The sequence below is a fragment of the Nansenia antarctica genome, assembly GCF_963989245.1.
Source record: "Nansenia antarctica genome assembly, chromosome: 17".
NCBI lineage: Eukaryota > Metazoa > Chordata > Actinopteri > Argentiniformes > Microstomatidae > Nansenia > Nansenia antarctica.
This window is the reverse complement of record NC_137687.1, coordinates 21,484,619-21,495,500: the sequence shown is the minus strand read 5'-3', so window position 1 is coordinate 21,495,500 and position 10,882 is coordinate 21,484,619.

The window sequence follows — 10,882 nt, the reverse complement described above, 5'->3', positions numbered from 1 at the left end:
GAACTTCTACACGGCCATCATTGAGTCCATCGTCACCTCCGCCATCATCATCTGGTTCCCCGCTGCAGCGGCCAAGGACAAGGCCAAGCTGCAGCGGGTGATACGCTCGGCGGAGAGGGTGATTGGCTGCCCTTCGCCCCCCCTTGAGGCCCTGTTTAAAAGTAGGGCTTTGGGGAGGGCCAGGAAGATCATGGCTGACCCCGCACACCCAGGACACGGTCTCTTCGCCCCGCTCCCCTCAGGCAGGAGGGTGCGGTCCATAAATACTGTGAAGGTCCGACATACAAACAGCTTTTTCCCCACAGCCATCCGGCTCCTAAATGCCGCTGCCCCCCCCCCCCCCCCCTGACCTGACCCCTATCTATCTACCCTCCCTCCACCCCCACCCAGAGAGCTTTGCACTGTCTGGATATGAACACTTGAACACTTGATCTCTGCACTTTATATTTATATTAATTATGACTCTTGCACTTTGATGTTGGTTTGCACTGTCTTGTCCTGTCTTGCACCTGTCCTTCTGTAAACCGTGCTCCATGGTACCAAACCAAATTCCTAACATGTTTACATGTCATGGCAATAAAAGTCTTCTGATTCTGATTCTGATTCTGAACTGAACGGACTAACGCTCGCACGCGCACACACACACACACCCCGCACTGGAAGTGCACACACACAACTGTTAACAACGCCCACTGAACTGAACTGAACTGTACAGCAACGGCGCTGGTAACTAATACCTGCAGAACACGCACACACACACACACACACGCATACACAAACCCACACTGGAAGAAAAGGACTGCTCATTCAGACTGAGATGTTGTTAAATGTCAATGTTAAAGTAAGAGTGAAATGCCTGTTTTGAGTTTATCTGCATTCAGTTAAGTTGATAATGTTACATTTAAAGGGTATGGTTTATTGAGTGTAAATTTCAAGCATTCAGGGTTGGATGGTGAATTAGAACAGATGTATTGTATGCATTGATTTGCCTTTCATGTGATTTCTTGCTAGTGACCAGTGTATTAATGAAACCATACCATATTGAATTTCTTGACCCAAATGTTAACCGTTTTGTGTTTGGATAATTTTCCATAAGCTCTGTGTTTATTCTTGAGTAAACATTTGAAGGGAATAACAGCTGTAATTTCCCATTTCATTTACTTACCTGGGGGTAGGGGCGCCTCACCTGTTTAGCTAGACCTAGGTAAAGTAGGGGGTGGTGTCAGGTCAGTTCGGCACTTACCTCGCACACACTGCACACACTTTTCACGGCCACCTACTAAAGCCCACTTTACCCCGTCTAAGAGGTTGACGTTAACCCAAGCTACTAAACAGTAAACAACTTGCTCACTCACCTGAACATTGAGGCCATAGGTATTGGGTGTGGGGCACCTAGATCCTGTCCCACTCAGTCCTCCCCAGACTAAGTACTTTGTAACCCCTACAAGGCGGCGGTAATAATCCCGACCGTCACACATGGGCCCATACTTCTGAAACTCCTGAAAGCGTGTTTTGAACTCCGACTCAAGCATTCTGATGTACTCGCATATTTCAGTGGTGCTGATGCTGTGCGTCACTGACAGCTCCCGTAAGTGTCCGAAGTAGCGGAAAGTGGAGGTAGCGACGTCCCTTGAAAGAACTGCCAGCTTTCCCACAAAAGCCGCCCATGTCTCGTACATATCCAGAACTGTTTGCCCCGCACCTGAAGATAAATTAAGATAAGACTTATTGTTGCACGTTGCACTTGCACGCTCACGCACACACACACACAACAATATTATTATAGTTAACTAAAACTAAACTAACAACTAAAACTAGATGTAAAACATTTATGTTATATTAATAGAAATAAAAACTAGACTTGAAAAAAAAACAAAAAAACAACACACATACACATTACGATACATACATACCTTGCAGACGGAGATTGAGCTCGTTCAGGTGTCCAGTAATATCTGCGAGGAACATGAGTTTCACAACCCACTTATTGTCCTCGAGTTCTGGATAGTCTTGACCTTTTTCAGCCAGGAAGGCCTTTATGGCATCAAAGCAGCCGACAAACCGGTCCAAAACTTTCCCGCAGCTTAGCCACCTAACCGCAGAGTGGAGAGGGAGATCCTTGTAGACGCAGTCCATTTCTTCAAGCAGGGACTGAAACTGCTGGTGTGTCAGTGCAGATCCCTTAACTATGAAGTTAACAACCTTCACCACTGTAGCCATAACCTCATTAAGATCAGACTTTGACATCTTTGCACGTAGGTTTTCTTGATGTATGATGCAGTGGAGTTTCATAATGGGGTGACCAACTCGTTCCTCAATTAATGCAACCGCTCCCCTCTTTTTCCCGACCATGGCAGGGGCACCATCTGTTGTCACTGCAAAAATCCTGCTAATGTCAATCCCTCGCTCCACAAAATGCTCGATAAGAACTTTAGCGATGTCCTCACATTTTGTTGTTTCTGGCATTGGTTTTAGGCAGCAGAGCTCCTCCCTTACAGCAGAATCACAGTATCTTGCTATGACAGCCAGACGTGGCATGTCATTCACATCTACGCTCTCATCAAGTGCGAGGCTAAACACCATCGCATCTTTCAAACCAGCGGTCTGCTGCGCTTTCACGTTTTCTGCCATTTCTCCTATTCTTCGTTCCACACTTCTGGCTGACACTGGGATGTCTTTTATTCTTGATTTTATTGTGTCTTTGTTTGATAAGCCTTCAAGCAAAACATCTGAGCTACAGAGGAAAGCCTCCTTAATATATTCTCCATCAGTGAATGGCTTTCCACGTTTCGCAATGCAATGAGCAATGCGAAAGCTTGCTTCAGTTGCGTGATTTTTAGCAGTGGCAAATGCTTTAAAGGTGCTGGCCTGCTTCCCATACCTTGACACAGCACGTCTTATTGATTCAGCCTTGTCTGCTTCATCCTTGAACGACTTCTGATGTTTGGTCTCATAATGCCGTTTAACGCTTGAAGTTCGGCAAACAACATTTTCGTGACATAGGACACATACAGCACGGTCTTTCTGGGACACAAAACCCCACTCTTCTGTCCATGAAGGCTGGAATTCACGAAGTTTTACTTTCAGGCCTGCCATGCTAATGCTACCCTGGTCGAATTCAGAATTGTACTTTGAAAATTGGCGCCAGAATACGGCTCTCGTGGAGTGGATGAGAGACTAGGGCTGCATTCGTAAATTCGCCCTGAGAGCGCCAGAGCGTCCCTGAGACTGCCTCTAGTCCAATCAAATTACTTGGTCGCATTGTGACATTGAACCCAGTGTGTGCGAATTTACGAACGCGGCCAACAGGGGCGGATTTAGGATCGTCGGAGATCCGGGGCTTAGCCCAGAGGGAGAATATAATGTGCGCGCGGAGCGGAAAATTTTACCTTCAACCTTCAACTTACCACCACCTTAAAGCGGACAAAAGGCACTGGAGAACACATATACATTCACACCCTTTAATGAAGCAAACTAATTGTGGTGGTTCTGGGCACAGAGGGAGGTCAGCACACGTAGCTCCCCCTGTCAGTCACCATCATTTATATTTGTATAGAATTACATAATTGATGGGCTGAGGCTAGTTATGTTACAGTATATCAGGGCAGACTCTGTGCTCACCACTTATATTGTATTTAGAGTCTTGTCCTGTGTTATATGACGATATATTACATGTATTGTTGGCCTGTGTATAGTACTGTGAAATCAAATCCCCCCTGGGACATTAAACAAACTTAGTTAGTTAGCGTTACATCTTAGGATAGATTTGAGTCATGTTCTGTATACATACATACTACCATAAGGGCATACTTAATGTGGTTACTCCATGTTTACTAGCTGTAACATTAACGTTACATCATTCTTTTTCACTTGTTACTCAGTCAACCAGAGTATTATCCTTTGTTTGATTTCTTACCATGTACCGTAACAGTACCTTGCTATGTTTCATTTTCATTATAACATAACGTTATGTTATGATAGCCAGCTAGCATTAGCAAACCGGAAAAGTAGTGTCAGTGAGTCAGTCACCTTTCTAATAAGATTCACAAACCTGAAACATCATCTATGTCATCACTGCTGGTGATGTCATTGTTGTCAGCTGCTGATACGGCTGCTGCAACAGTTCTTGGCGCTTGTTTTGTTGAAAACAACTTTCGGATATCCATCCTTGATTCCTTACACTTTTGCAAGTCAGGCACTGATTGAGATCACTTCTTCTTCAGGGCAGGGCAGGCTACGCAGTATGCAGGCTAATGTCGCGCAGCTGCTGCCTCTCTGTTGGACTCCGGTACTGCACGTTACTCACGAGAGTTTTTTTTTTTTTTTTTTTTTTAAGTAAAACATTCGGGGCTTTTCAGAAAACATCCGGGCCTTGAGCCCCAGTAGCCACCCCCTAGCGCCGCCCCTGGCGGCCAACATAAAATAAAATAAAAACATTCTCCCATTCTCGCACTTATTGCTTGCGTGCCATTGGTTAGCTGTCGCGTGCCACTGTTTAAGCTGTCGCGTGCCATAGGTTGCCGACCCCTGGTATAGCCTATGTGAAGCACTTTGTGACCGCTGGTCTGTGATAGGGGCTATATAAACAAACTTTACTTACTTACTGATCACAAAACAATAATATGTAGCCCAGCAACTAACGTGAGCTATGAGCATTTCAATAAATAAGTCCATTTAATAAATAAGCATCATTTCATGGTTATGTACACGGTTATTAACATTGTTATAAGTTTATAATGTTGACTTGTTTACAAACTCTAATGTGAGTTCGCTCATTGGTTATATGTCATTCATTCATTTCTTTATTTCATTGGTCCATCGGGAAGAGCTAGCCAATGAAATGTATGCTGAGAGAGAGGGGGCGGGACTTTGTACTAATAGCGTTAGGTTGCGTGTCAGAATGTTTGAGGGCCTCGTCGAATGAAGTAAGACTTGTGTATGCTGTGTGTATTAACAATTCGGGAATCAACGAACAGTTATTCTTTTGGATGTTGGTGCACATTGAAGCTACCAGAGGTAAATACATATGTCTGGTGTTTGTTTATAAGCTACATCTACTCGTTGTAGTATGTTATATTTGACTGTAGAGCTAATCGCGGCTAGCGGTTAGCTTAGCATAATTACGTTAGCATGTTGCTAGCCTTTGCTGAGTGATAAATTGTTTCTAGCTTTATCAAAACGAAATAGCTATTGGATTTTGTAGCTCAGTGTATTCTGTTAATTCAGAATTGGAAGTCGAGAGACCAAGCCAAAGGAAAGCTCTCTGTTTCCAATCGCCTGGGGTAACTCGAGACCGTCCATTGAATCTTCGCGTCAGTGTACTTCAATCATTCTCCTGCGCTCGTGGGAGAGTGCTGGACCTCATCCCCCTCATCTCTGCCTCTTTTTACACCATCTTTCAAACCCCTCGTTTACCTACGAGTTCCCCACGAGGTTAGGTGAGTACTGAACCACGCACAAGCTTTTGTTTGGGCTCGTGTGGACAAGTGAAGTGGCCATAACAGTTTCAAGGCCCCCCCGCTCAGTCAACGCCCAACTACAAGCTGAAAACAAACTGTCAGAGATCCAAAGCCTAAGATCAGAGATTAAGGAAATGAAATCAATGTTCGCGACACTGGCTACAAACCCAAACCAAATCCCAGAAGGAAGGGGTGAGAAACCAGCCCAGGTCACAGAGACTAGACATGATCCTGAAGTTTTCGCTCTGAGGAAGCAAGTGCAACATCTGACACAGAAAATGAACTCAAAAAAGTTCCATGCAACGGCAACCCAATCAACGGTGATGGCCGTCGGCAGCACTCCTACGGTACCAAACACCCCAACCAGAGCATACGTTCCAAACACCCCAACCAGACCAGCAGCTGACTCAAAGGAGTACATATGCTATCGTTGTGGAGAGAATGGACATGTTGCAGGAAGGTGCCGAAACCCTGAGAATCAAAGCAAAGTAATCCAGAAGCTGATTGGTGCTCTCAAAACTGTCAGAGGTAACAACCCAGAGTCAGCCCATCCTGCTAATAAAGCTAATGTTAACGTTGACAGCAAGAAGAGTGCAGTAGGCAACGTTAAGACACCAGACCTGCCAGAAGGCTTAATAGGGCCCCCATCCATGGAGCCGTTAAAGGTCAATGGACACATGTGTGACGCACTGTTAGACAGTGGCTCACGGGTAAGCATAATTTTTGAGTCCTGGTATAAGCGTTACCTGTCCGATGTACCCATCAACCCTGTGAGCAGATTAGACATTTGGGGATTGAGTGACTCTAGTTATCCGTATCTAGGCTATGAAGTGGTAGATATGGAGTTTCCCAAGAAAGTAGCCGGAACTCCCACCACCATGTCCGTCCTAGCTTTAATTTGTCCAGATCCAGCAGGCCCTGACCAGACTCCTGTGATCCTTGGCACCAATGCCAAAGCCAGCCTTCCCAAACGTCTTGCTCAGCTATGTGAAGATAAAACCGGAGTGTTCATGGCTCGAACCCTGGGCATTCAGAGCCCCTGCCCAGAGTCCACAGACGTTGTTCAGGAAGGAAAGGAGGATGACGTTGGATGTGTGAGGTGGCAGGGTCCCGGCTCGTTGGCACTAGCTGCTGGACGTAGCTGTCAGGCTACTTGTAAAGTGGAGACAAAGCAGCCACTGCCCGATGAGATCCTGATGGTGGAATCCTCCTCCATGAGCCCTCTCCCTGCAGGGGTGCTCCTAAAGTCCATGGTGATTCCAAGTCATGCGGTTGATGTGAACCGGTTCACAGTGCTTATCCAGAATGAGTCCCTCAAGGATGCAACCATACCTGTCGGAACCATCCTAGGCCGCCTGTGCCGCACCGATGTAGTCACAGCGGTGTCAAAACAACCGTCAGCCTCAGAGGACTGAGACACAAGTCTGATCGATTTCGGAGACTCACCTGTTCCTGAAGAGTGGAAAGCACGACTCCGACAAAAGCTGTCTGAGAGAGGTGACGCATTCTCCCTACACGAACTGGATGTGGGACTGGCAAAAGGAGTGGAGCATCGCATCCGCATGTCAGACCAGAGACCCTTCCGTGAACGATCCAGGCGCATCGCACCTGCAGACATCGATGACGTGAGACAACATATCCAGAAGCTATTGGCTGGGGGCATCATCAAAGAATCCAGAAGCCCATATGCTTCACCAATAGTCGTTGTCAGAAAGAAAAATGGAGCAATCCGGATGTGTATCGACTACCGTACACTGAACAGCCGAACTGTCCCTGACCAGTACACCACGCCCCGGATCGACGAGGCTCTGGATTCTCTGTCTGGCAGCAAATGGTTCTCTGTCCTAGACTTGAGGAGTAGCTACTACCAATTAGCTATGAACGAAGAGGACAAGGAAAAAACTGCGTTCATCTGTCCTCTCGGATTCTATGAGTTTGAAAGAATGCCCCAAGGCATCACAGGAGCGCCTGCAACCTTCCAAAGGTTGATGGAGAAAGCAGTCGGAGACATGAACCTCCTCCAAGTACTGGTCTATCTCGACGACCTGATCGTTTTTGGCAAGTCATTGGAAGAACACGAGGAGAGACTACTGAAAGTCCTCGACCGACTCCGAGAAGTTGGCCTCAAGATCTCGATCGACAAATGCCACTTCTGTCAGACAAAGGTCAAATATGTCGGCCACATCGTCTCGGCTGATGGTGTTGCTGCCGATCCGGGAAAGATCGAGGCTGTCACCGACTGGCCTAGGCCCACCAACCTGAAGACATTGCAGTCGTTCCTGGGTTTCTGTGGGTATTATCATAGATTCATCCACAACTACTCACCCATTGTCCGTCCCCTTACGGAGTTAACGAAGGGGTACGCCCCCACCCAGCGTGGGAAAAGACCTGGAAAGGGAAAAAATGAGGTGTACCTGGATGAGCGAGAACCCTTCGGAGAGAGATGGGACCAGTCGTGCACTGAGGCCTTTGAGAAAATCAAACACTGCCTCACCAACGCCCCAGTCCTGGCGTTCGCAGACCCCAGCAAACCTTACACCCTGCATGTGGATGCTAGTCTGGCCGGCCTCGGCGCAGTGCTCTATCAGGACTACCCAGAAGGCCTGAGGCCAGTGGCATTCGCCAGCCGAAAGTTGAGCTCTTCAGAACGGAACTACCCCATCCACCAGCTAGAGTTCTTGTCACTGAAGTGGGTCCTCGTGGAAAAGTTCCACGACTATCTATATGGAGCCCGTTTCACGGTACGTACAGACAACAATCCTCTGACGTATGTCCTTACCACTGCAAAGCTCAACGCAACTGGACATCGCTGGCTGTCAGACTTGTCAGTGTACAACTTTGACATCATCTACAGACCTGGCCGGAATAACATCGATGCAGACCTACTGTCAAGGCTGGAGCCCAGAGAAGAGGATTCCGACTGGAAGAGTATACCCCAGTCTGGTGTCAAGTCCATCTGCCAGCAGGTCGGTGTCCTGGGATCCTCCCAAGCCTCACCAAGGTTTGCGGAACAACTTGGAGCGTCCCCTGAGTGTGTGCCCGACGTATACGCTTTCCCCACAAGCGTGCACATGAACACTCTTGGACAGCTGTCCAGACAAGAGCTCATCGTGGCTCAGGGCCAAGATCCTGTGATTGGAGCGACGATTCATGCAGTGAAGCATGGTGATTGGCTTAAGGATGTAGTGCCTTCTCCTGACATCCAGTCCATGAAGAAGGAAATGGGAAAGTTCGTCATGAAGGATGGGCTGCTGTACCGCTTGAGCCAAAGCCATTTAGGAGAGAACATCCAGCAGCTTGTGCTACCAGCTGAGTTCAGGCCAGTGGTTTTGAAGTCCATGCATGATGACTTAGGTCATTTGGGAGCAGAAAGGACGACTGACATGATAAAAAGCCGTTTCTACTGGCCAAAGATGGCTGCCAACGTCGAGCAGTATGTGAAGAACTGCGGAGAGTGCATTCTAAGGAAAAGGCCAAGCCACAAAGCTGCCCCGTTGCACCAAATAGTCAGTGCTGGGCCACTGGACCTTGTCTGTATCGATTTCCTGTCCATGGAGCCGGATTCAAAGGGAATCAGCAATGTGTTAGTCATAACGGACCACTTTACGAGATATGCACAGGCCTTCCCGACCAAAAACCAAAAGGCCCTCACAGTCGCCAAGATATTAGTGGAGAAGTATTTTGTGCATTATGGACTACCAACTCGAATCCATTCCGACCAAGGACGAGACTTCGAGTCTAAACTGATCAAAGAACTGCTGAGGATAATGGGCATAAGGAAATCCCGAACGACCCCCTACCACCCACAGGGTGATCCCCAGCCGGAAAGATTCAACCGGACATTGCTGTCCATGTTGGGCACGCTAAGCCAAGAAAATAAACGACACTGGAGCCAACATGTCGTACATCTCGTACATGCGTACAATAGCACCAAATGTGACTCCACAGGATACTCTCCCTACTTTCTAATGTTCGGGAGAGAAGCCAAACTCCCCGTGGATGTATGCTTCGGGACACAGCCCGATGATGGAGAACGTCAGCACTCGTCATATGTCACAAAGCTCAAGCAAGATCTTCAGAAGGCCTACCAGATGGCTACGGAGGCCTCCAACAAAACACATCTTCGCAACAAGAAGGCATACGACAAGAGAGTCAGGTTTCAGAATATAGAGCCTGGCGACAGAGTGCTTATCAAAAATCTAGGCCTCAAAGGGAAACACAAGCTGGAGAATCGATGGTGTGAGACTCCATATATCGTCACAGAGAAGATGCCAAACCTGCCTGTCTACAAGGTGAAACTTGAGAGTGGGAACGGAAGGGTCAAAACCCTACATCGAGATCATCTCCTGCCCATAGGAGAGCTGGTGCGGATGCCAGTAGCAGTAAATGATGACCCCGTGCCCTCAAGGCCTAGAACTCGAACAGAGACTCAGAACAAGAAAAAGAGAGTGACTACGGAAAAGGAAAAGAGAGTGACAACCGACCACAAAGTACAACACGAATGTGAATCCTCTGACTCTTCCGATCTGGAGTGCAGCTGGCCAAACGGGCCATCCTATCGAACATACCTAGAGAAGGTCCTGGAGAGAAGAGAAAGGTCCACTCTAAGTCCAAGACAGAGTGAAGCACATATGGAAGCAAGTGACAATCATGCAGATTCAGCAAGCAACAGTCAGTCAGAGTCAGAAAGTGACAGTCGTTCAGAGCCAGATCACTGCACCCAAGAAGACCGGAACCCAGAGACTGCACCAGAAACTGACTCAGAAGCGGAAAGAGTTTCCAGTGAAGAAGATGATAGAAGAATGTCCACTAGATCACAGGCAAAACATTCCCCTAAACAAGCTAGGCCAAAAAGATTAGTAAATCCAATAATGAGACTTACCTATGATGAGCCTGGTAGAGCAAGGGACAAACCTCTTACCATTTTCCACCGAGGTGTGGTTATTAAGATTAGAAAGACCTAGAGTAGGCAAAGTCAGCTCACGCTACACCCTTTTATGTTTTTGAATTAAAGTTTGTTTATTGAGTCTGCTGAGGACATCAGACATTTAGAAGGGGGAGAGTGTAGCCCAGCTACTAACGTGAGCTATGAGCATTTCAATAAATAAGTCCATTTAATAAATAAGCATCATTTCATGGTTATGTACACGGTTATTAACATTGTTATAAGTTTATAATGTGTACTTGTTTACAAACTCTAATGTGAGTTCGCTCATTGGTTATATGTCATTCATTCATTTCTTTATTTCATTGGTCCATCGGGAAGAGCTAGCCAATGAAATGTATGCTGAGAGAGAGGGGGCGGGACTTTGTACTAATAGCGTTAGGTTGCGTGTCAGAATGTTTGAGGACCTCGTCGAGTGAAGTAAGACTTGTGTATGCTGTGTGTATTAACAATTCGGGAATCAACGAACAGTTATTCT